Here is a 25,615-nt window from a genome sequence, read left to right on the forward strand (position 1 = left end):
AAGAGCCTAGTGCCTTAAGTGTTGCACCTCAAATGGTTCACATAAGATAAAGAACTCTTGGAATAACTTGAGAATAAGGATACTTGCACCAAATTGGTTTTGCCCTCTTATGTACTATACACTAGTTCGTAGCACCCGTGTGTACACACTCTCGTGCTTAGCACACATTTTATGAACCATATACCTCTTTATATAGTGTGGAGGATTAGGGTTACATTCATGTAAACCCTAATATCCATGACCTTTCATTTCCATAGGATCCATGGGTTAAACACTCCATGGACTATCCATGAAAGCTTAGCCCAACCTAAATGAACTTGGCCCACCATATATATAAGAGTACATATTTAATTAGTTCCTTTTGATCACTAAATTAATTCTAAATTAATTTTTGATCAATACTAATTAAATAATACGATTTCATATTAATATATTAGAACTTATAATATATTAATATAAATCACTGGTATACTTTTTCTCATTTTGTCTATCCAATTGTTTCGATGCCATGCAACCCAAAATGGATCATGCCAAATCGGGTCAAGTACATACCAATTGTAGTAATGGACTTAGACACTAATCCAATAGAAGCCTCATGAGGCGAATTACCCGACGCCCCACTTGGAGTTGGGGGTAGTTGTTTTTGCCCTCAAGATTTAGCAAAACTACCTCTATGGGGCCCGTTGTACCATTTACACGGATCACAAGAGTTTGAGGTACTTGATGGACCAGCCAAATCTGAACATGAGATAGCGACGGTGGTTGGACGTAGTGAAGGATTACGATTTTGAGATCCTCTACCACCCGGGGAAGGCCAACGTTGTGGCCAATGCACTTAGCCGCAAGGCACTCGCAGCCCTGATCAAAGACATCTGCCTGAGGATGACAATAGTGACCCCACTTTTGGAGCAAATTTAGGTGGCCCATCAGGAGGCTATGAACGAGGAACACCGGAAGAGCGAGAGTATCATGGGTCAGATTTCCTCCTTCGACTATGATAGTTGTGGGATGTTGACACTCCACCACAGAGTGTGGGTACCGTACGTGGCTGGACTGTGTCAAATCCTGATGGAGGAGGCACATAAATCCAGATTTTCCATCCATCCCGTGGTGACAAAAATGTACAAAGATTTTCGACCTGATTATTGGTGGCCCTGCATGAAGCGGGATAGCTTGGTACTTCAAGAGGTGCTTGACCTGCAGGAAGTTCATGGCCGAACACCAGAGACTTCCCTACAAGAAATAATTGTTGGATATCCCTGTGTGAAAATAGGAGGATATTACTATGGATTTCATCATGAAGCTTCCCAGGACTGCACGGGGAGTGGATTCGATTTGGGTCATCGTGGATCGGTTGACAAAGAGTGCTCATTTTATTCCAATTCAAGAGAGCATATCGACCAAGAAGCTGGCCGACATCTACATCAGGGAGGTAGTAGTTCGACATGGGGTGCCAGTTTTCGTGATTTCTGACCGAGATGTATGGTTCACTTCTAGATTCTATAAGAAATTTAATGACGAGTTGGGTACTCGTCTACACTTTTCACCCATCGATGGATGGTCAGAGCGAGAGGACCATCCAGACCTTGGAGAATATGTTGCAGGCATGCATTCTAGACTTTGGTGGTAGTTGGGATACCTAGCTTCCCTTGGCAGATTTTTCCTACAATAATAGCTACCATGCCAGCATCGACCATCCTCCCTTCGAGATGCTTTACGGGAGGAATTATAGGACCCCGATATGCTCGGGTGAAGTTGGGTAGAGTATGGGGACCGCTGAAGTGGTGCTCAAGACCATGAAGAGGATCCAACTGGTCCGGAGCAGGCTCCAAACTGCTCAGAGTCGGCAACAAAGCTATACCGAAAAGCGCCGATCAGACGTATTGTTTCAAATAGGGGATATGGTCCTTCTGAAGGTGTCACCCTGGAAAGGTGTCATCCAGTTCAGGAATCAGGGCAAGTTGGGCCCCCGATACATTGGTCCATTCAGGATATTGGCTAGGGTGGGTCGATTTACGTATCGAATGGATCTGCCAACCGAGCTTAGTCAGATCCACAACATTTTCCATGTCTCCCAGTTGCGGAAGTGCTTAGTAGATGACTCCGCAGTTCTGCCTTTAGAGGATATTCAGGTATATGACAGCTTGAACTACATCGAGAGACCAGTAGCAATTCTCGATAGGAAGACGAATGATATGAGGAACAAGAGGGTAGAGTTGGTGAAGGTGTAGTGGCAGCACCGCAAGGGTTCAAAATGGACATGGGAGTCAGAGGATGAGATGAGGGAGAACTACCCAGAGCAATTTCTAAATGCATCAGACTTCCAGGTGAAGTTTGAGATAAGCGGGGGAGATTTTTTACGCCTGGTGTTGTGACATGCTCTACAGGGGTTTGGATGTCGGGTGATGGATGTGTCTTGAGAGTTTTCCTGAGAACACAACTCGGAAAAGGATCGTTAAAGGACGTCTGAGTGTTCTCCCGGGATGTCGCACCGACGATCAAGTTAGTTTTTTGACAGAGGTAATTTTAGGGTAATATTCGTGAGAGAGAAGATGGATCCTTCCTTGAGGCGGAAGAGACCCTTTTATACCTGCTTCTAACGGATCGTGGGGGTCTCATCCAATAAGCCTGAGACGTGGCCTCCTCTAACTAGGAGGATCACGCCCACGTTAACTAACTGCCTAGTGACGTCAGTTATGGGCGTCACCAAAGCTTTCTGTCACATCCTGATTGGTCATGAGTGAATGAGAAGATCGCAGGGGATATTTGTACCTCATGGAGGGAAACAAACTAACACCCCGGTGCTAAACTGCCTTGGCCAAGACCGGGCCTTAGCTAAAGTCCTGACGAGATAATGTCTTGTTTATGACTTCCGTCACATTTAATGTGACCGTTTATGGTAACGTTAACGAGTCCCTTAGACTAGTAGGCTTCTGCATTCGTGACGTAGCAGAGTTGTCCTGGGCTACTCATAGGCATGTGGCGGGCTGCTATTGACAACTTATGTAGTTGGCAGGGCGAAATCACCGTTGTTCGTCGGTTTCATCATGAAAAGGGTTCTCTGCCCATTTTGTGGTATTTAAGGCTCTGTTCTTCCTGGTGTTTCCTCCTTACCTTCTACTTGTCTCTCTTTGACTTCTTGTTATTGAGAAAAAAACCTTTTCAACCCTTTCTTCATATTTCTTCCTGGTGTTTCCCCTTACCCGATGCATCACTTTACAGTCCACCTGAGGACAAAGTCGGCATCCCAATTGCTTGCCCACCATTGATTTCTTCAACCTGATCATCCGGGAATACGGGTTTTTGGTGAGAGAGTTGACCCCTATCACTATAAACAAGATAGTAGGTTTTGAACTCCTCTATCATGCCTTAGACCGCCTGCCGCCTGTTCCGACTTTTAATCACTTCTTGATTTCCTCTACTCAGTCGGGGACTCGAACCCTTTCTCGTCGACAGGGAGTCCCTAATAAGAAGTCTAAGAAGAACTGGCATGAGAAGTTCTTATGGGTGAACAACGATCTCGTGGTGTTCCGTTACCCGAGGGTTAAGTTTTATGTCAACCGTGCTCTGACACTTTTTGATGCTGACAAGGAACTGGCTGATGTCCTTGAGAAGATCATCATCAACGGTGGATATTGGCTTGACTGCTTCTTGGTCGCCGGTGGAATGAGCGCCGCTTGGAGGGCTCACGGAAAGATGTCTGAGTTTTTCGTTGAGAACAGGGTATTCCTCTTGCTCCTCTTCCTCCTTCCTTTTTTTTTTGAAAATTTAGCAAAGCACGTTTAAATCGGCATTCTGTTGAACCGCCGTTATCTTTTGTTTTGTTGCCAAGTGTGGAGGAAGTTGTTTCTTTAGAGGGAGCTCTTTAGGTCTGTTTGACGATGAGCTTCAGTGTCGTGACATTGATCTTGTAGAGGCACTTCCACCCCCTGTTTCTGGCTGAGGAATCGAGGCAACTGTCGGTTCTGACAGGGCCACTGGCGTCGGCGAGGATGTAGATCTGCAGCACATTGTTGTCACTGGTGTTTCTCAGAAGGATCCTACACCTTTTGGGTCCCCGAGGAGTTTTCACCGTGTCAAGAGGCATTTTGATTTCCTGGAAGCCTCTTCCAGTGGTCGAACTGAGATAGCCAGCACCGGTCCCCCTATTCGTAAGAAATGTAATTTGAGTTTCTTACTGGAGGGTACCAAGGATTCCAATCATGCCCATGATGAAGGTCCTTAGAAACTGCCGGAGGGGGCATAAACTAGGGCGAATGAACAACCCTGTCACACGGGAGAAAAAAGCATCAAGAAAACCATCCCTATTCCCACAACTAGGGGAGCTGAGGCGAAGACTAGGTCTTCGCCTCCCTAAGGTCTTGCCTAAACCTCTTCTGGTAAAGCCGCAATCATCCCCCTTCTGGTGGGTTCTCATTTGGATGCCTATAAGCCAGCTTGGAGACTAACTGCCCAAGATCTTGTCTCCGATCACAACACCTCTCTCTAGTGGTGTCAGCATGTGTTTCCTCCTGCTACCACCGAGGCTCTAACTGTCCTATCAGACGAGCACATGACCGACAGCTTGCGCTACGCTGCCTCCCAAGTGTCATCTTATTTGGTCGCGGCCGCTGAACGTATCTCCGAAGTGGAGACCCTTCAATCTGATTCTGACAGGAGGGGCATTGAATACGAAGAGTTGAAAGCCCAAGTGGCAAAGTTAGAAGCCGACAAGAGTAGCAAGGAGGCTAAGAAGGAGGCGACGCTGCTCGAGAGGGCAAGCTTGGCGGATCAAGTGGCAAAGCTATAGGAAGAGGTGGGGCACATGAACGGTCGCGTGGGGGACCTGAGTTTGGAGAAAACCGGTATGAGCGAGCGGACAGCGGAACTCGAGGTTGATTTGGTTGCTGAGAACGCCGTAAGGGGTGTGCTGGAGAAGGATATTTCTTGGATCCTTAGTAATGAGCTCAACCGGGTGGTGGACAGGGTAATCTAGAGCCCCCAGTTTCTCCAGGGTTTGGTTCAGGTGAGGGTGGCTTGTGTGGCAGAAGGGGTGGAGCAGGGAAAGGGGGCTGCTAAGGAGCTAGTGATCTTCGGGGCATTTAACTCGGAGGATGAGGTGGACGTGGCCACCAAGGTTCATGAGATGGAAGATGTGTTGGCCTCTTTTACTGAAATAGACTTTGCAAGCTATCTTCGCCTGGGTGATCTAGATATAGTCAGACTTCGTGACCTTTTCCAAGATGCTCAGAGCGATGGATCGGGCCCTGGCCCAAGCTCTTCCCCTGGTGATGGTAGCACCCTCGCCCACAAGTAGCGTTGTTTCTTTGATTTGTTGAGATGTAATATCAGTAACAATTTTTCTATTTCTTGTTTTGTTGTTTTTGTCTTTGCTGCCCTCAGAGGCAGCCTGAAAGTCTGGGATTCCAACAATCTGACAATTTCTACTTTATATGTGTGGTTATGAATGTTTGATGTTACCACACATATTCTCTTGTTTGGTTGCTCCATGTATGGTTTATGTTGGCCATCACATGGGATTTACACAGGGATTGCTTACACCCCTGGTTTGAGTTCTGTTATTGGTGAACTCTTTATGCTTTAGCAAAGCTGGTCTTTGAGAATTTTGTTCTAATTTGCTGCTTAAAGACCCTAGGTGTAGAAAAATCATCATCTTGAGGCTCACCCGATTATGCTTTTCCTATTGGTGGAAGGTTATGACCCTTTAACACTCATGTCACATGTTGTTTTGTATGTTTTCTATGACATAAATGATGAACATGTTTTGGGAGGAAGTTTACGAGCCTTCTATATGCAAACTCCTTGACTTCCTCCTTGTAACGATTTCGCTCATGTGATGTTGGATGATCAGTCCTTGTTGTCACACGGTAAATGTACATAGCCTCTTTGTTTTGTTTTTCAAGCATGAAAATAAGGAGCCTCTGAATTGCCCTTTCTGTTTACTCCAGTTTTGTTTAGAGCATAATATGATTGAAAGTAGTATAGTAATTTTTGTTGATTACTCTTACATGTTAAAAGTAATACACAATGCCTTTGCTAGCATTGATTCTACCTTTAACACTCGTTTTAAGAGTAAAAGTGACGCATGCTCTATACATTCCACGTTCTTGGAATGGCACGCCCATCCTGAGATTCTAGGATATAAGCACCATGCTTATGGGCTTCCATGATTTTGTATGGTACTTACCACGTGCCATTGAGTTTCCATAATGGTTCAGCATGGATAGACTCATTCTTTCTTAGCACCTATTCTCCAACTTTGAAGTTTCTTGACCCGAAATTAGCGGTTGTAATATTTCTCAGTTCTTGATTTGTACAATGCTTGGTGCATCTGTACCGCCTCACATTTTTCATCGAGCATGTCCAGGTCCTGGCGTTGTGCTTCTTCGTTAGCTGCCTCCTCAAAACTCTCCATTTGTAGGGATTCGGCCACTATCTCTAATGGGAGGACTGCTTCCGTCGTGTAGGTTACACTGAATTTGTGTTTCTCCCGTGCTTGACCTTGTTGTGGTACGATATGACGACAACACGGTCGGGAGATCATCCACCCAGGCGGACTTTGATCTGAGTAACATTTTCTTCAAACCATTAACTATGGATTTTTTGATATCTCAGTTTGTCCGTTGACCTGAGGGTGTGCCACTGACATGAACCATCGGTGAATTTTTTTGTCTTCGCACCACTCTTTGAAGGGACTTCCTTCAAATTGTGTGTCGTTATCACTTATGAGGATTCTGGGGGTGTCGAAATGGGCCAAGATGTTCTTGGTCATAAATTTGATCATCTGCTTGCCACTAATGGTGGCCAGTGGTTCCGCCTCTATCCATTTGGTAAAATAATCCACGGCCACCAGCAAAAACTTCACGCCCCCGGTGCCGGTGGGAAAGGTCCCACTATATCGATCCCACATTGATGAAAAGGCCAGGGGCTAGTGATGTCGGTTAATGGCATGGCCAATATATTTTGGAAAGGAGCGAATGTTTGGCACTCTTTGCATTAAGTTTGCGACATCATTGTATATGTCCGGCTAATATACCCCTAGGCGGAGTATTTTTCTTGTGAGTACATGAGCGCCTTCGTGTGCTGCTGCATCCCCGAAATGGCTTTCGCCGAGGAACATATGCCCTTCTATTTTAGAGATGCACTTGAGCCATGGGCTTAAATATCCTCTTCATCAGAGTTGATTGTCCCTGATTACAAATTGCGGTGCTCTGATTTTGACTTTCTCGCCTCCTCTGGGTCGTCCGGAAGCACGCCATGGCGCAAGTAGTCGACAAAGGGTTTGGTCCATTCTTGAGGGGCCAATATTGTATTGACCTTTTGGTTATCGATACTTCTTTCCGGGACTACTTCAAACAACACTTCTTTATGAGATGGTCATATGAAGTAGATGCCAGCATGCTGAGGGCGTCTTCCCTGGGAGATTTGTTTTATTGAAAAACTTTTAAATGTGATGGCTAAGCTACGGACTGCATCTAGGTATTTCTACATCCTGGGGTCCTTTGCCTTATATGCTCCATTTATTTGGTTTGTGACAAGTAGCGAATCGTTGTGGGCAGCTGGTTGTTTTGCACCATCCTCCTTAGCTAGCCTCAGACCTGCTAAGAGTGCTTCATACTCTGCCTCGTTGTTTGATACTTGGCAGTCGAATCACAATGCGCAAGTGATCTCTTCATCCATGGAACTTTGTAGGATCAAGCCTACGCCTGAGCCTTCCTTGCTTGCTGCGCCATCGATGTACAACTTCCAGAGTTCTTTGCTGACTTCAGGCTCGAGTGGGTAAACAGAGATCGTCGTCTGCACTCCTTTAATGGTATCTGGAATTTCAACCAGGAAGTCTGCGAGGGCCTGTTCCCTGATGCTAGTCCGGGAGTGGTAATGGATATCATGTTCTTCTAATTCTATGCCCCACTTGGACAGGCGCCTGGACTTTTCCGACCTTAGCAGCACTTGCTTTATTGGGTAACTAGTCAGAACATCCACCTCGTGGGCTTGGAAATACCTTCGTAGCTGTCTGACAGCAGATACCAGGGCGAGGACCAGTTTCTCTAAGGTCAGGTAATTAACCTTTGGTCCTTGTAGGGCCCTTCTAATAAAATGGATGGGAACCTGCTTGCCTTCCCTCTCTACCGCTAACATAGAGGAGATTCTTCTTTAGAAGCTGCTAGATACATCTGTAGTGTTTCCCATGGTAGCGGGCATGCGAGAGCCGGTAGTTGGTGTAGGGCGTCTTTCAGATGTTGCAATGCCGCATCCACTTTGTCTGTTCACTTGAATTGCTTTTTTTCTATGCGCCCTTTAAGTGTTTGGTACAGGGGAACGCTTTTTATGCGGTTTTGGCGATGAATCTTCCCAATACCGTCAATCTACCGTTGATCTCATGTACGCCCTTGAGGTTGTGGGGAGTTTGCGACTAGAGGAACTCCTGGATTTTGGTGAGATTGGGAAGAATTCCTTCCTTGGGTATTTGATACCCAAGGAATTTCCCTTCCTCTACTCCAAAAGTGCACTTAGTTGGGTTTAACTTCATCTTCGCTTTGGCTATCGTCTGGAAAGTTTCTTCCACATCGCGGAGTAATGATTCTTCATTGCGGATCTTCATTACCATGTCATTGACATAGACTTTGATATTCCTACCAATTTGATCGGAGAATAATTTTTCCATGAGCCTTTGATAAGTAGCACTCGCGTTTTTGAGTCCAAACAGCGTTTTCTAGTAGCAGAAGGTGCCCTTTTCGGTGTGGAAGGCAGTTTTTGATTTGTCCTCTCGTTTCATCTATACTTGATGGTATCCCTTGTACGCGTCAAGGAAACATTTGATTTGAAAGCCTTATAGCGATTGGACCTTGTGATCAATCTCTGGGAGAGGATAAAAGTCCTTTGGGCAGACGTTGTTAAGGTTCGAGTAATCAATGCACATTCACCATGACCCGTTGACTTTCTTTACCATAACAGGATTTGCGATCCATGTTGGGAACATCATTTCCCTGAGGATGCCGACGTTCACCGGATCGGCCACCTCTATGTTGATTGCCTTGTTTTGTTATGCCGTCTGGCCTCTTTTTTTGTTTAACCAGATTGCTTCCGGGCGTGACATTAAGGTTGTGTTCTATAACCTGTCGATTAACGTCTGTCAAATCTGTTGGTTTCCAGGAGAAAACAGTGGAGGATTGCTTTAGGAGTGCTACTAGTTGTGCCCTGGTCACGTTTGATAGGTGAGCGCCGATTTGCACAAGCTGTTATGGATATTCCATGTTTATCTGTTGTTGTTCGGTGGAACATCCGTCCTTGGACTTCATTGGTGCGCATACAAGATCTGGGGCGGCTATGATCTGGTGGCAATGTTGTGCCCTGCTGTTTGTGGTGAGGACCGTCGTTGATCCCTAGCATGCGCTAAATTTAATGTTGCCGTGGATCGTCGATGGTACAAGGTGCAGTAAGGATATTACCGATCATCCAAGCAAAATATTGTGTTCTACTGGGTACCGGATCACAGAGAATTCGATTGTTCTTGTGATTCGGTCCTTCTCTTCGTGACTGACCAATGTTAATAGTAGCCAAATAGTGCCTAATTGCCACAAGCTGTGCCAGGTGAATCCTACCAATGGTCCACCGGTTGGGGGTTGTAGCCCCTCCTTCCACGCATCTGGTAGTTGCTGGAAACAATGCTCATAGAGTTTATCGGAGCAACTACCATTGTCAATGTATATTCGATGAACTTTCGTGTTGCGAATGGATCTAGATATAAGGAGTGGGTCTTTTGGATCCCAGTTCGATGGTCTGGGATCGCTGCTCAAGAAGCTAATGTTGATTAGGTTTCTCGAGAGTGCCTCAATCTCGTCTTCTACGTAGTGAGGTGTGCTACTCTTACGAGATTTAGAGATGGTGAGTACCTGTTTGTCATCATATGGATTTCTCTGCAACTGATCGGGATGCGATATCGCCATCCGAGGCAGTGGAACATCTGAAGACAGTTGTTGGAAACTGCTCTGGATGCGAAATCATCTTTTGAATAGATTTTCTACTGCTGTCCCCAATTCTGTTGGGTTTAGATCCCCTTTTTGCAGAGAACAAGCGTCGTTTATTGATTGTATCACTCTGGGGATACGTCTGGATGCGCCAAATGTTGTCACATGCTCTACAGGGGTTTGGATGCCGGATGATGGATATGTCTTGAGGGTTTTCCTAAGAACACAACACAAAGAAGGATCGTTAAAAGGACGTCCGGGTGTTCTCCCGGGACGTCGCTCTGACGATCAAGTTAGTTTTCTGAGAGAGGTAATTTTAGGGTAATATTCGTGAGAGAGAAGATGGATCCCTTCCTTGAGGCGGAAGAAATCCTTTTATACCTGCTTCTAACAGATTGTCGGGACCACGTCTGATGAGCGTGAGACGTGGCCTCCTATGATTGGGAGGCTCACACCCACGTTACCTAACTGCCTGGTGACGTCAGTTTTGGGCGTCACCTAAGCTTTCTGTCACGTCCTGATTGGTTGTGAGTTAATGAGAAGATCGCGGGGGATATTTGTCCCTCGAGGAGGGAAACAAACAGACACCTCGACGCTAGACTACCTTGGCTAAGACCGGGCCTTGGCCAAAGTCTTGATGAGATAACGTCTCATTTATGATTTCTAATTTTAAGTAATTAGCAATTTAATTCCAAATTTACTAATATTTTCACCAATTCATGAACTACTTTGTATGGTCATACATAAGCAAAACACAAAATTAGTTATTAATTATAGATGGGCTATGTAATATTTAACTAAGCAAACACAATTATGGTCACAATTTATGTTCTCTAGCACAACAAAATTTGTTACTTTTATTACTTTTCTAAGATTTGGTCGATCCTAGCTCTAGCAATTTAATGGTCACTAAATCACTAGGTAATCAAGTTCGGGTAATTTAATGGTCACTAAGCTAAACTTAACTTGAATTTAAGCAACAAAATCACAACTTTAACATGCTAGGTAATGATAATCAAACACATGCACACAACCAACTACTAAAATCCATAAATTAGATAACTAAACCATAGAGTGAAAGTATCATCTAGCTAAATGAAAGCAACTACATTCAGCTACTCACAGCTGAAAACATAAACACAATCTCAACATAAATTGACATTACTAAAATAAACTAAACCAATGTAAAGATGTTTTCTTCAATCTCTTAATCTCCAAGCAAATCTCCTTCAAAAGAATGTTTTGTGCACTTTTTGGACTTTAAAATCGGTTTCTTAGAATACCTCTCCTCTATAAAACTCTCTAAAAGCCTCTCTAAATCGTAAGATTGAAGGATAATTTATTGTTTTGGAAAATACATGATTCACAACCTGAACAAGGGCTTCACATCGTAACTTTGATATAAATCGTTATCGGGAAAGAATTCTGACTTCCTGCGTACTTATCTTCTAGAATACACACTCCACGTCATGTGGTTGATTGCCACGTCATGACTTAGGTTTTTTGCTAAAAATTTCTTCCTTTAGGCTTCCATCTTCCAAAGTTCCAATTCTTGTCAATTCTGGTCCTTTATCTTCAAGAGTGTTCCTTTTGGCTGCATAATACAATTTAGTCCAATAAGTACTAAAAATATTTGCAATTAACCAAAATATTAAATAAAATGTATTAAGATATTGCCTAAAATGTGTATAAATATGGCAATATCACCTTGGATGGAATGATCCAATCGCTAACTGTACCTTTCCACTTTCTTGTACTCAAGAGTCATAAAGTATGGGCAAAGGGTAACGAGGTCGTTGAACCTATTGGTGTAGGTCAAGATGTCAGTGTCAATCTTGTTCAAGTTCCATAGTTTCTACTCTAGCTTTTGCATCTCCTCACGAGGACAGTACTCCGTAATGAGCGTATCTTTCAATTGCTCCCAAGACAGAGCATTGGCATTGGCGAGACCTAGAGTCTTGACATGTCCATTCTAGCAAGACATAGCCGCGTCTGTGAACGTGCAAGCAACAAACTTGACATTGCTCTCCTCAGCACAAGAGCTAATCTCGAAGACAGACTCAGATTTCTAGATCCTATAGTAAGTCCTACAACTCCCTTGTTCCCATAGAACGTCTTGGGTTTGTAGTTCATGAAATCCATGTAGGTGCATGCTCTTGGTGCACCTTTCTTTTTTCCTTAGGATCCTTATCCTCCCACACCAAAGTTTATGTGATTTCCATGGGCGTCTAGTGCCTCAACTAGTCTTCATTCGACCATTTCCTCAACAAATGTGTGGTCTAGGGGTTGGTTACATTGTGCTGACTGAGCATCCTGCTCAACTTGAAGACCTTAACTAGATCTGGTAATTCTCGGGGGTGCCATTTCTAGATTCCTAAAGTTAGTGTCGAGACATAAGTTAATTTGTCGGAATTAGCAAGATTGTACTCTCATGGTTAGGTTGTGGGGTGTTAGTGTTATTGTTAATGGGAACAACAATAACAACATAGATTTCATACAACTAGGTATGTATAATATGTGTGTGTGTGTGTGTGTATATATATATATATATATATATATATATATCATGTTGAAGTTACCAAAAATAGGTGTGGTTAGGGTAGGAAAAGCCTTGTGATTACAAAACATATGTGGGTAACCTTTTCCCACTACGCTAACCCAAAAAAAGTATTCATATCCCTCCAAGCTACCATGCTAGGTCCAAAACAGAAGAAAACTAAAAACCACAGTACATTATAATAAGTTCCATCAGCTGGACTAACTGTCTATATACAAACTCTACCTAAACATCAAAAAGAGAGACTCGAGACTCCAGTCCACCTGGAGCTCTAATCGATCTATGTGGCTAATAAATACCTCTAGCACCTGGCAGTGGAACTGGGCTTCTCTCATGCCTCCTACAGCTGATCCTGTATGAGTAAGGTCCTTATATCCATCATGTCTCTCTCCTCTTCCAAGTAATACACCCTCTCTGTAAGCTGCATCAAGGCCATCCTCAATAAGAAGAGCTTAGTGTCCATCGCTCCAATACGGTCTGAGTGATGGGCGGTGCAGAGTGCCAGGAGAAAGATGGCTTGTTCCATAGAAGTATCCAGGGTAGGGAGGTGCAGTGGATGACTCATCCACCTCAAACCGTGAGCCGATAGCCTCCTTGTGTGCCCATGCTTGTATCTAGGGCATCCAAATGGCATCTTCACAAGATTTCTTTGTTGTCGGTGGTGATGTTGGTGGGGAAGCCGCCCTCTTTCGTGTGGGGGTAGCAACAACCTTCCTTGGGGTCTGCTTTACCCGATTAACCGTGGGTTTCCTATAAGATCAATGGGAAGGAGTGGAGTGGGGTGGTTAGTTCTCTGGTGAGGTGGCAGTGTCCTCCTCATCCTCGTCGGGATCTTACTCGAAACTGAGAAGCTCTAGCCCAGCCGGTGTGTAGTCTGGTGAAAGGGCTGGCCATTATGGGTGCTCAGTGGGAGTATAATTGGGCTTCGAGTCATCACCATTATGGGTGCACAGTAAGAGTATAATTGGACTGAGTCATCAAGTACTAGATGGTCCTCCTCTAATGAGAAAACTTCCATCCACGATCCATCGCCTGCCATACTCTCGACAAACTTAAATAAGAGATCAAACAGGAAGATGTTTATGAGATATGTGAAGATCAATTAAATACTATATCATATCAAATGATAAGTATATAATAGATAGTACCCGCAACTCCTGAAACCCCCCCCTCCCCCCACTATGTCGTAAGTTAAAGGTTCTTAGGGCGAAAAATCCATGAGTGTAGATGTCGTTGAGTCAGACATCCCCAGAGATAGAAGTCTTCTGAGTATAGAATCATCGCCTAAGAATCCAATCCAGAAGTCCTCAAGCGTTTAGATTGCCAACCACCTTATCCGAGTTTGTTCGTACGCCGTTCGAACCATAATAAAACTTAGTTGCAAATTCTAGGTCTAGTCGTGGTATGACTGTTGTACTATACCAACTCTAAATATGGTTTTTCACCTAAATTCCTGAGTTGTGACTTCAAGGGTTCATATTGTTGGGTAGTAGATATACTTATATGAGTGTATCTATATCACTCTTAATCTTTGTTAGGTTGGTGTAGTTTACAGTTTTTTTACTCCAAGACTATCAAGTAAAGACTGGCTAGATGAAAAGTATTGTTGCACATGATCATTTTAGCATATAGTTGTTCTGAAATCCAACAACTCAAGCGATAGTTCAAACTAGACACATCTCTCGTAAGCACTCAAGTAGTAGGGTAATTAATATCAATACTTATTATTAGGCTTATAGGGCTAAACCTAGTCAGATTGTAGTCCTAGATTATAGTTGTATTTCCTAAGGAATTACTAGTTCACTATAATCTATAGCTCTGATACCAATCTATCACACCCAAAAACCATGAACGGCGGAAACGTTCTGGGGCGGAGGACGTCATGTACAGTATCACAACAATGAAAAGGAGTAAACGACCAACAACATCATCCATTACATTAATAATATAATTTTAATACAAGTGTGTTCTGTCAAATTATAATAGACACTAAAGTATAAAACAAAATGAAAGATGAGTCTTGAACGAGCTCCATCTTCTCTAAACCTTGCATCTGTACCTGTCTACTGTTGACCTAATGATAAGAGTTATTTTGAAGGAGAGTATCAGCTTTAAAGCTGGTGAGATCATAAGTATTTTAGTGTCTTAATTGGTATATGAGTATTTGTATGTATATGAAATCTAAGTATTTGTATGTATATGAAATGTAAGTATTTGTATGTATATGAAATGTAAGTATGAACACGTTTTGAACATCCTAGAAAGCCCTATGCTTCCTACTGAGAGTAGCCTTCTACCAAGGCATCTAGTATCAGTGTGTGTCTCCGGTAAGAGTGTGTATTTTCCTAAATCTGACTATCATTAACCAAAAATTTAGCTTCTACATTACCGTGCATCGTGTGAATGTTCACGAAGTGAATGTAATGGGAAAATGAAATAGTACTATGGTGTAGTATCGAACTACCACCGTACTAACTACCTTAAATCTATTGTAAATTAAAGTAACATGTGATCGACCTGTATCCTGCTACCGACTCTAGTAAAACGACGATGTAAGATGTCGTAAGAAATGACATTTGGCACCCGTAGAATTGCAAGTCCCAATGTAGCGAGCAGCAAGGTATAGGATAGTCAATCCAGTATAGATCTATACGCAAACTCATATGCTCCCCAATTAAGGAGATTGGGGATACGAGAGCGGTCATGGAAGGAAGTGCCATGACCCGCTCAATGGTTCACATAACTGCATGAATGTATATGAAATGAATGTGCTAACTGAAAGTGTACTCTTTCTCTGTCTAGCCTGTATGTACTGAAATGTTCTGCGTGTGCTAGCTGCAATGTATGTTCCCTCTCTATCTAGCATGTATAGTAATGTACTGACTCATGAATGAACTGACTCATTATGTTTCATTGTCCTAGTAATAATATTTGTATCTTCCTGTGCTACCCCTATGGTAACTTACTAGTGATGTAACTGGTACGTATGAACACGGAAGTATACCCTTGCTAACCAAGGATATTGAATGGACTGGAAGAACCTTTATGACTATATATGTACACATGATATATAACTAATATTTAGACGACCTTCGGACGGATACCCGATACCCCAGCAGACCACATCTCAATGGCGAAAAGGAAATAGGGCGGGCAGGCTTTCATAAGCCTTTTAAACATTGCTTATATAACTATACATACATAGGCATGCAATTGATAATATAAAAGCAAGAAAACTGTTTGGTAAAACAGCCAATGAGTAGTAAATCATTTGAATGCCGCTTATTAATCACATGTGAGTGATATAATAACTAGCATGATTCTACTTGTATCCCCCCCCCCCCATAAAACATTTAAAAACATTTAAAACATTGATTAAGGGGTATGAACTCACCTGTTTTGAGTGGTACGGATGAACTGAAGATGTAGAACTGCTAGGTGTCAAGTGAAGTCTTGAGCACACTCTATGATCCTATTTAACATATAATATCACATATATGTAACAAATTAGTCTATAAACAACTAATAAACAAATTCAAGAGACCCTAGGACATGCTAGACACCTTTAACAAGTGTTATTATCCTCTAGGATTGCATCTAAGTGTTGTAGGGAAAAGCTATTGTGTGTAGGGTTCAAGGAAAACTCCCTAATGGAGTTCACGGCCCTAATGTCACTAACAAATGAGTTTAAGGTCATAAACTCATGAGTTTACGGCCGTAAGCTCATACTTACATGACCATATGATGTTTGAGGATCTACAAGACCCTAAGAAGCATTTCTACTTAATGGCAAGGTCTTTGGAAGAGTTTAGGGCATCATTTAACTCCTTAGAGGAGTTCACGGCCCTGGGACCAAACCCCTTGGAGATTACGGCTGTAATCTCCCATGGAAGGGTGTTTTTGGTGATTTCAAGTCCCTAATTTAACTAAGAACTAATCTAGGCTAGTGTCCAAGGCTTTAGGAGAGTTTAAAGCACACTTTGGCCCTTTTGTTTGGAGTTCACGGTCCAAGAACTCCTTTGGCCTTGAACACCTTACTCTTGGTGTTCTAGGGGTGTTTTATAGTACTAAACACATTAGGGTACAAGTCTAAACTAGTTGCATTGCAAGAGGAAGGGACTAGGGAACTTTTTGCCCCTTAAAGAAGGGTTTACGGTCCAAGAACTTCTTGGGCCGTAAACTCTTAAATCTAGATGTTTCCTTGTGATTTCTTGATGCTAAGACACATAACAAGCCCTATATCACTCTAGTTGGAAATGTAACAAATGAATAAATATGGCTCAGAATCCTATATATACTCCTGGGGTTTTTGGCAGAAAATAATTTTATTCAGGCATTAAACTCTAATATCATAGAGTTTTGGAATAATAGAGTTGCACAATACCCTAGTGCATCCTCTCTCCTGATATCCCTTAAAGTGGAAATCCTGAAATACCCAAACTTATACCAAAAGTCTAAAAATTTACTGCAACTGTTCTAACTTCTATTGACTTGATATGTTATACAGAATGGAAATTTCGGGTTGTCACATCATCCCCCCGTTAGAGGGAATTTCATCCCAAAATTAGAATTTATGTAAGGAAGTAGGTATGAATGATCGAGTCATGAGGTGGAAACTTCGTACTCGATTGGTTCTCGCGCTCATAAGTGAATTCGGGTCCTTGGTTGGTATCCCAACGAAGCTTCACTAAAGGGAGGCTGCGTTGCTTCGTCCGCTTGACCTCTCGGGCGAGGGTCACTACGGTTCTTATACGAAGGTGAGGATCTCATGAATTTCGATCTCGTCGAGTGGACTTACGAGAGTCCTAACGGAAAGGTACGGTTTCAAGATCGAGACGCGAAGGGTAAAATGTACGTTACTGAGTTCGCGGAGTAGATCTAGTCTCCGAGATACAGGACCGATTCTGGTAAGAATCTCGGAGGTCTTGACTATCTTGGATTTAGGTTTCCACGCGATGCGAGGTGTATTAAGCCATTCCCAGAGTGAGACTTCCTAAAGAATTTGGTCTCTCACTTGGAATTCCAAGGTTTCTTTATCTTGATTAACTTCCCAGTCAAGGGCCACCCCCTGCTGGGTCAAAGTGGAAAGGGTTTCTGTAATTTGCGAGGAGTTCCGAATGGACTACAATAGTAGGTCTGCAAGACCTAGAATTTGGCGAATTTCTGTCGGCGTCTCCGGTGAAGACAAATTCTCAACGGTTTTGTTAAATTGGAAGAGTACTCAAAAATTCCCACATCACTAATAGTGTGCCTTAGAAATCTGACTCTTCAATTCCAAAACTCGTGTTTAGAGAACTTCGCGAAAAGTATCTCCGAGGCTAATGTTTCCATGGATTCCTTCTTACTACGAGGGTAAATAAGTAAGTCATTACAAGGAGAATGACAAATTGATCCAAGTAAGAATGGCGTACCCTACTCATTAAGCTCATGAATACTATGGGCGTATTGGTCCTATCCGAGGGGTATCACTACGGACTCGAGGTGTCCGCATCGAGTTCGGAAGGTAGTCTTCAGGACATCCTTCCCTAACACTCGAACTGGTGATATTCGGATCCCAAGTCCATTTCTGAAAGTAATTCTTTCCTTGCGTTTGCTCAACCAGTTCATCTATGTGAGGCAGAGATAACGATTTCTAATGGAAATCTTAACGGAGTCCCCGATCGTCGAGGCACATGTGATACAATCCGTCTACTCCTGGAAGGATAAGACCGAGGCTCTCCAGGGTGAGAAGCCTAGTCTTCCAATTCTATTTCTGTGGAGTTCGCTAAGTTGCCCGGACTATTCTTGTATCTCCGTAGGTGTTTAGAATGTAGGGCGATCTGCTTACAGAAGTCGTACTGGGTTCTAAGTTTGCTCACATGACGATGCGATTACTCGTAGCATTGGGCAGTTCTCCGTCCTGAATTTCATATTAGAATTCATGCATGGCTCAACGATCACAATTTCGTGTATACGAGTCGTATATAATTAAGATTGAAAAGATAGTCGAATAACTGATTCTTCTTTAAGCTCACATCCCATCGTGGAAAAAGAAGTTAAAGTGGAATCATCAATTCTAAACCTGTAGAACCTTGATTATATATCACCCCTATGTATACATTCTTCAGCGACAGATCAACCGTATGGATCTTTAGATTGAACTTGACGTACTGTACGAATGGTAATTCGGGGATTTCTTCGGAAAGGAAAAGAACTATGAGGTACTCCATGCATGAGTACTTCGGTGTTCTGATATGACGGCTTCACTGGAAAGGTGACTTCAAAGAAAGAGATGTACGTATGAAGCTAGTTTTATGCGGATGAAATTGAATCGAGTCGTATGATAATGTCAGAATCATAAGGAAACTTAAAGACATTAGATTTGAACATAAGGCGATACAGATAAACACAACCGTGCAACCATCAACAGAGTTATAGTACTTTAGACTTACTACAAGACTATTGTTGCGAATAAGGAATACTACAAAAGACAAGTATATGCAGCACGAGCATCCCTATGTCGACGGGATCTCGCAAAAGGTAAGACTCTAGTTGCACTAGTTTTGGATGGTCTATAAGTCAGTTACAAAGAAATGCCTTAATTACTGTTGGAATAGTGTCTAAGGCTGCAACTATATTAGACAAGTATTTGACCCGGTTGTGCATGGTCCTTTTGGGTTGCCTTCACCATAGCAACTTGATAGGATGATTTATTAAGAGAGAGTAAATATTATTAATATATTATGAGAATAATATAATGAATAATATATTTTTTATTTGATTAATATAAGTCATAGAATTAATTAGAATTAATTTGGTGACTTAAAGAGATTAATTAAATAAAGGGGTATAAACTATCAATTGTTTGATAGTTAAGCTTTAGACTGTAAATCCATTGGGATATGCTTTGGACGAATTCTATGAGATATAGGATAGCTAAAATCGTCCAAAGGCTTATCTATGGAATGGATTTGGATAGCCTTAAGAGAAGATTATCCAATTAGGGTTTAGGTTGTAACCCTTAAGGAGTCTACAAGTATAAATAGACCCCATGGCATAGGGAATTCGACACATCTCATAAAGTAAGAGAACCCTGGCCGAATTCCTCCCCTCTCCTCTCTCCTAAATCATTCTTCTTGCTATTGGTGTTTGTAAGCCATTAGAGGAGTGACATTGGTGACTCTAGAAGCTCCAAGACCTCAAGATCAACAAGGAACTCAAAGGTATGATTCTAGATCTGTTTCAATGTTGTTATTTAACCTAATTAGTCATTAGAAGACTTGGATTCAAAGCATGTTTATTAGAAAGCCTAGATCCAAGCATTAGGGTTTTGCATGCGCACATAGGAAAGTTCTTATGGCTAAAACCCATCAGTGGTATCAGAGCCTAGCTTGGTTTTCTTTAAATTGTTGCTTGATTAACTGAAACAAACCTGCAAAATTCGATTTTTAGGTTTCTGAGTCACTGACTCGGCGAGTCCCAAGGTGGACTCGGCGAGTAGGCCTGACTCGGCGAGTCCCCTTGTGCACTCGGCGAGTCCAGGCGTCAGGAATCGCTAGATTCGGGATTTTTTCATAATTATTTTATGGAAACTTACCTTAATCATAATAGATCAATCTAAATCCGATTTTTTTATATATATGACTATTATCTTGATCTAGTTAAAGGTATTTATCAACTAATAAAATATTTAATTTCCTTATATGATAATTAATTAATTATTTTAATTATTTTGGTAATTATCTTGAATAAAATCAAATATAGATAATTAGGATATTAATTGTTAATTGGAATTATTTGTTATTTGATCCTCCATGTTTTAAATGTTTAAAACCTACCCTCAAGTTTTGAAATTTATATTTGTGATTAAAAGTTTTAATTTAGACAACTTAAATTTCAAACCCTAGATTTTAAAAGTTTTAAAATACAACCCTATACTAATATGATATTACTAGAATAATATATATATGTATAACTAAATGCTAGTCTCACCGTTAGTAGGCCTCATTCACGAAGCCGATCTATAAGGTGGGTATAAGGTTGCGGCCTATAAAATGGCGCTTAATGGGTGTACACTCACACCCACCGCTTGCTTGATTGGTCGAGGGTCGTTAGCTGAACGGGTAGGATAGGGCAACCTCATCCTCTCATTAAAAGTATAATAAGAAATACAAAGTAACTACACATTTTTTTAAAAAAAATTTCCCAATCCTAGTTACTTTAGGAAAAGTGAATTGATGCAATCCCATGAAATTACACTTTGCACCTTGCTAAGATGTTAGTGGAGCATGTGTGGTTTACCGGCACACTAATTGGTTCTAAGCGAAGGTGGCAAAGGGTGATTCATTGTTTATCATAGTTCGATGGAGCGTGTTTGGTTTACCGGCACATCGAATAGGTGATCGTTACAATGAAGGCACCATGTGAATTTGCATGGTAATTCACACCCGCTTTGTGATCCTCGGCATCTCAGTCACAAACAAGAGGGGCATATCGAGATTTAAACATGCCATTGAATAGTTTAAATGAATCTCATCCGAACCTAGGAATTCTCAAAAAACACTTAGGACTAATAGTTTAAGTTTTGTGATGGAGAATTAGTGAATCGTCATTCACTTACCTTCAATTTATTTGCATGTTAGATTACGGCATCCCTTTTCTAGTATGTAAATGTTATTGTTGGATCCTAGCCCTAATTTTTCTTATTGGGTGATAATTAGGGATTCTTATTCTAATCTATTTTGTCTTTTTTTAATTGTAAATGTCGAACGCAAACAACGCTGCTGCTAGTTCTTTCACATGATGAGCCTTTGCCAAAAGGTCACCTTCGATGGAACGAACTTTAGCGAATGGATAAGATACATTCGCACCATTGCTCGCTATGAGGATAAGGTGTATGTCCTCGATGAGAAGCTCGAGAAGATCAACCCCGAAGTTGCTACTCCCGCCGAAATCACCGCCTTTGAAACTCATGAGCAAGATGCAACGAAGGTGCATTGCATCATGATCGCCACCATGAACTCCGAATTCCAAAAGTCGTACGAGGACATGTACCCGTACGAGATGCACCAAGACTTATTGGAGAGATACCATCAAAACGCGAGACAAGAGCGTTATGAGATTTTCACCAACATGATTTCCGCGAAGATGGGTCATGGAGAATCTCTTACCGTGCACCTGCAAAAGATGCAAAGGTATGTCGACCGCCTTCGCAAGTTAAATGTTGACTTCGGTGAGGACTTGGCGATCGACATGGTGCTTCACTCTTTGCCTCCGATGTATAACCAATTAAGGATGACCTACCACATGAACAAAGAAGAGGTCACCCTAAGCAAACTCCAAGGTCTCTTGAGGGTCACTGAGAGAAACTTCAAGGACAAGTCTGTTGCACCTACTCCCAATCCGTCCGCTGCTCCTGTCTTGGCTATTGGTCAAGTGAAGGGAAAGAAGAGGAAAGCGTCATCGAAGAACTATCGCAAGGCGAAAGCCCGAGATGGTGCCTCTTCTAGTGGGACCAAAGTTGATCCCGCTAAGCCCTGCTCTAACCCGAAGGAGGCAGAGTGCCACCACTGCCACAAGATAGGACATTGGAAGAGAAGCTGCCCGGATTACCTGCAAGCGATCAAAGAGGGAAAGATCAAGCCATCTTTCGCAGGTATATACACAATCAAATCTAACGATTCTAATCATGCTATTTCTTGGGTTCTTGATACCGGTTGTGGTTATCACATTTGTTCTAATGTGCAGGGACTAAGAAGAAGTAGGGATGTGGAGCAAGGAAGGATCAATCTAATCATGGGGAACAGAAGATCGTCGCCTGTGACCAAGATTGGAGTGTATTCTTTAGTGCTTAGGAAAAGTTTGGTTTTAGATTTGAACAATTGTTGCTATTCGCCAGAAATGGCTAGAAACATCATTTCATTTCATGGTTTATATAGACAAGGATTTAGATTTTCTTTTAATAATGAGAATGGTTCTATTTTGGCTTATCTAAATGGTGTCTTTTACTTTGAAGCTATACCATGTAATGGAATATATGAAACCGTTATGATTATTGATAACTTAGGAGATGATGTTTTGAACATTGATTCTTCCAATAGTATGGATAAAGCATCCTTATGTCATTGTCGTCTTGGACATGTCAACAAGAAACGCATAGCCCAACTCCAAAAGGATGGAGTGTTGGAGTCATTCGACCTTAGGGAAGATGACACATGCGAGTCTTGTTTGCATGGAAAGATGACTAAGTCACCCTTCACGAGTACATGTGAAAGGGGCGAGGGTCTATTGGACCTAATACATACAGATGCATGTGGACCGTTTAGATCAACCACGAAGTATGGGAACCGCTTCTATGTGACTTTTACCGATGACTATAGTAGATATGGGTATATCTACTTAATCAAGTAAAAAGTCAGACACCTTTGAAAAGTTTAAAGAGTTCAAGAAAGAAGTGGAGAATTAATTGGGCAGGAAAATCAAGATGCTTCGATCCGATCGAGGAGGAGAGTACCTAAGTCTTGAATTCCACGATTATCTCAAGGAGTGTGGAATAGTTTCACAATTGACGCCTCCTAGGACACCGCAGTTGAATGGTGTGGCAGAAAGGCATAATCGAACCTTATTAGATATGGTTCGCTCTATGATGGGTCGTGCTTCACTACCAATCTCTTTTTGGGGGTATGCCTTAGAGACTGCCGCCCATATCCTTAACCGTGTCCCTACTAAGAAGGTTGCCAAAACACCTCACGAGATGTGGAAAAGGAAAGCTCCCTCGTTGGCACATATCAAGGTTTGGGGTTGCGAGGCTTTCGTAAGACGAGATACTCACGACAAGCTTGAACCTCGAAGTGAGCGATGTATTTTCATCGGCTACCCGCAGACATCCTTTGGATATCTCTTCTATAGACCGAAGGACAATGTTGTCTTCGTTGCGAGGAGAGGAGTTTTCCGAGAGCGAGAACTCATAAGCCAAGGAGACAGTGGGAGGCAAATCGAACTTGAAGAGATTAAAGAGTCGATAGATGAAGGAACCTCTACCACTAGCATTCAACCCGAGGAGGAAACTCCGGTTGAACCGATTGACGAATCCTTACCTCTTAGACGTTCTGATAGAGTTAGAGTTCATCCCCAGTTTTATGGCTTTCATATTACTACCGAAGGGGACACGTATATTAGTGATGGTACACTAGTAAATCTTGATGAACCTAATAGCTATAAGGAAGCCATGGCAGGCCCGGAGTCTGTAAAGTGGAAAGAGGCAATGTATAGCGAGATCCAATCCATGAATGATAACCAAGTTTGGAATTTGGTTGATTACGTGCCCGGACGTAAGACCGTTGGGTGCAAATGGATCTTCAAGAAGAAGACCGACGTGGATGGGAACGTACACACATATAAAGCGCGATTGGTCGCGAAGGGCTTTACTCAAACTCCCGGAGTTGACTATGATGAGACCTTCTCACCAGTTGCGAAGATTAAATCTATTAGAGTGATGCTAGCAATTGCCGCATTTCATGATTATGAGATTTGGCAAATGGATGTCAAGACCGCTTTCCTTAACGGAAAGTTGGCTGAGGATGTTTACATGGCTCAACTAGAGGGGTTTGTGGATCCGAAGCATCCGAATAGAGTGTGTAAGCTTGAGAAGTCCATTTATGGACTTAAGCAAGCATCTCGCAGATGGAATCTTTGCTTCGATGAGAAAGTCAAAGAGTTTGGGTTTGTACGAAGCGAAGACGAATCTTGTGTATATGTCAAAGCCAGTGGGAGTATAGTAAGCTTTCTCGTTCTATATGTCGATGACATATTACTCATAGGAAACGACATCCCGACTCTGCAGGAGGTTAAGTCCTGGCTCGGGAAGTGCTTCGCTATGAAGGACCTCGGAGAGGCTTCTTACATTTTGGGAATAAGGATAGTAAGAGAAAGAAGTAAGAGACTAATTGGACTTAGTCAGAATACTTACTTAGAGAAGGTACTAAAACTTTTTAGTATGGAAACTCAAAGAAGGGAGAACTACCGATACAAAGTAATGCCAAATTGAGTAAGACTCAAAGTCCGAGTACCGAAGCTGAGATAGCAGAAATGAGCCGAGTACCATACGCTTCCGCAGTTGGCTCAATCATGTACGCTATGACTTGTACTCGCCCTGATGTAGCTTTCGCTTTGAGCATGGTTTGCAGATATCAAGGGAATCCTGGCAAAGCACATTGGATTGCGGTGAAAAACATCCTTAAGTACCTTCGGAGGACAAAGGAATGGTTCTTAGTCCTCGGAGGGAGTGATGACTTGAAGGTGCGAGGGTATAGTGACGCCAGCTTTCAGACCGACAGGGACAACTACCGTTCGCAGTCGGGCTGGGTCTTTACCCTAAATGGAGGAGCAGTGACATGGAAGAGTTCCAAGCAGGAAACTGTAGCTGATTCAACGTGCGAATCAGAGTACATTGCAGCGAGCGAAGCGTCGAAGGAGGCAATATGGCTAAAGAACATCATCGGTGATCTTGGAGTTGTACCTGCCATAAAGGAGCCAATGGAGATTTTCTGTGATAACGAAGGCGCGGTTGCCTTGACCAAGGAACCGAGGGATCATGGTAGATCAAGACATATCGACAGAAAGTATCACTTCATTAGACATCGTGTAGAAGAAGGAGAAATTGAAGCTAGTTTTATGCGGATGAAATTGAATCGAGTCGTATGATAATGTCAGAATCATAAGGAAACTTAAAGACATTAGATTTGAACATAAGGCGATACAGATAAACACAACCGTGCAACCATCAACAGAGTTATAGTACTTTAGACTTACTACAAGACTATTGCTGCGAATAAGGAATACTACAAAAGACAAGTATATGCAGCACGAGCATCCCTATGTCGACGGGATCTCGCAAAAGGTAAGACTCTAGTTGCACTAGTTTTGGATGGTCTATAAGTCAGTTACAAAGAAATGCCTTAATTACTGTTGGAATAGTGTCTAAGGCTGCAACTATATTAGACAAGTATTTGACCCGGTTGTGCATGGTCCTTTAGGGTTGCCTTCACCATAGCAACTTGATAGGATGATTTATTAAGAGAGAGTAAATATTATTAATATATTATGAGAATAA

The sequence above is a fragment of the Lactuca sativa genome, chromosome 7 (genome assembly GCF_002870075.4).
Source record: "Lactuca sativa cultivar Salinas chromosome 7, Lsat_Salinas_v11, whole genome shotgun sequence".
In the NCBI taxonomy this organism is placed as follows: domain Eukaryota; kingdom Viridiplantae; phylum Streptophyta; class Magnoliopsida; order Asterales; family Asteraceae; genus Lactuca; species Lactuca sativa.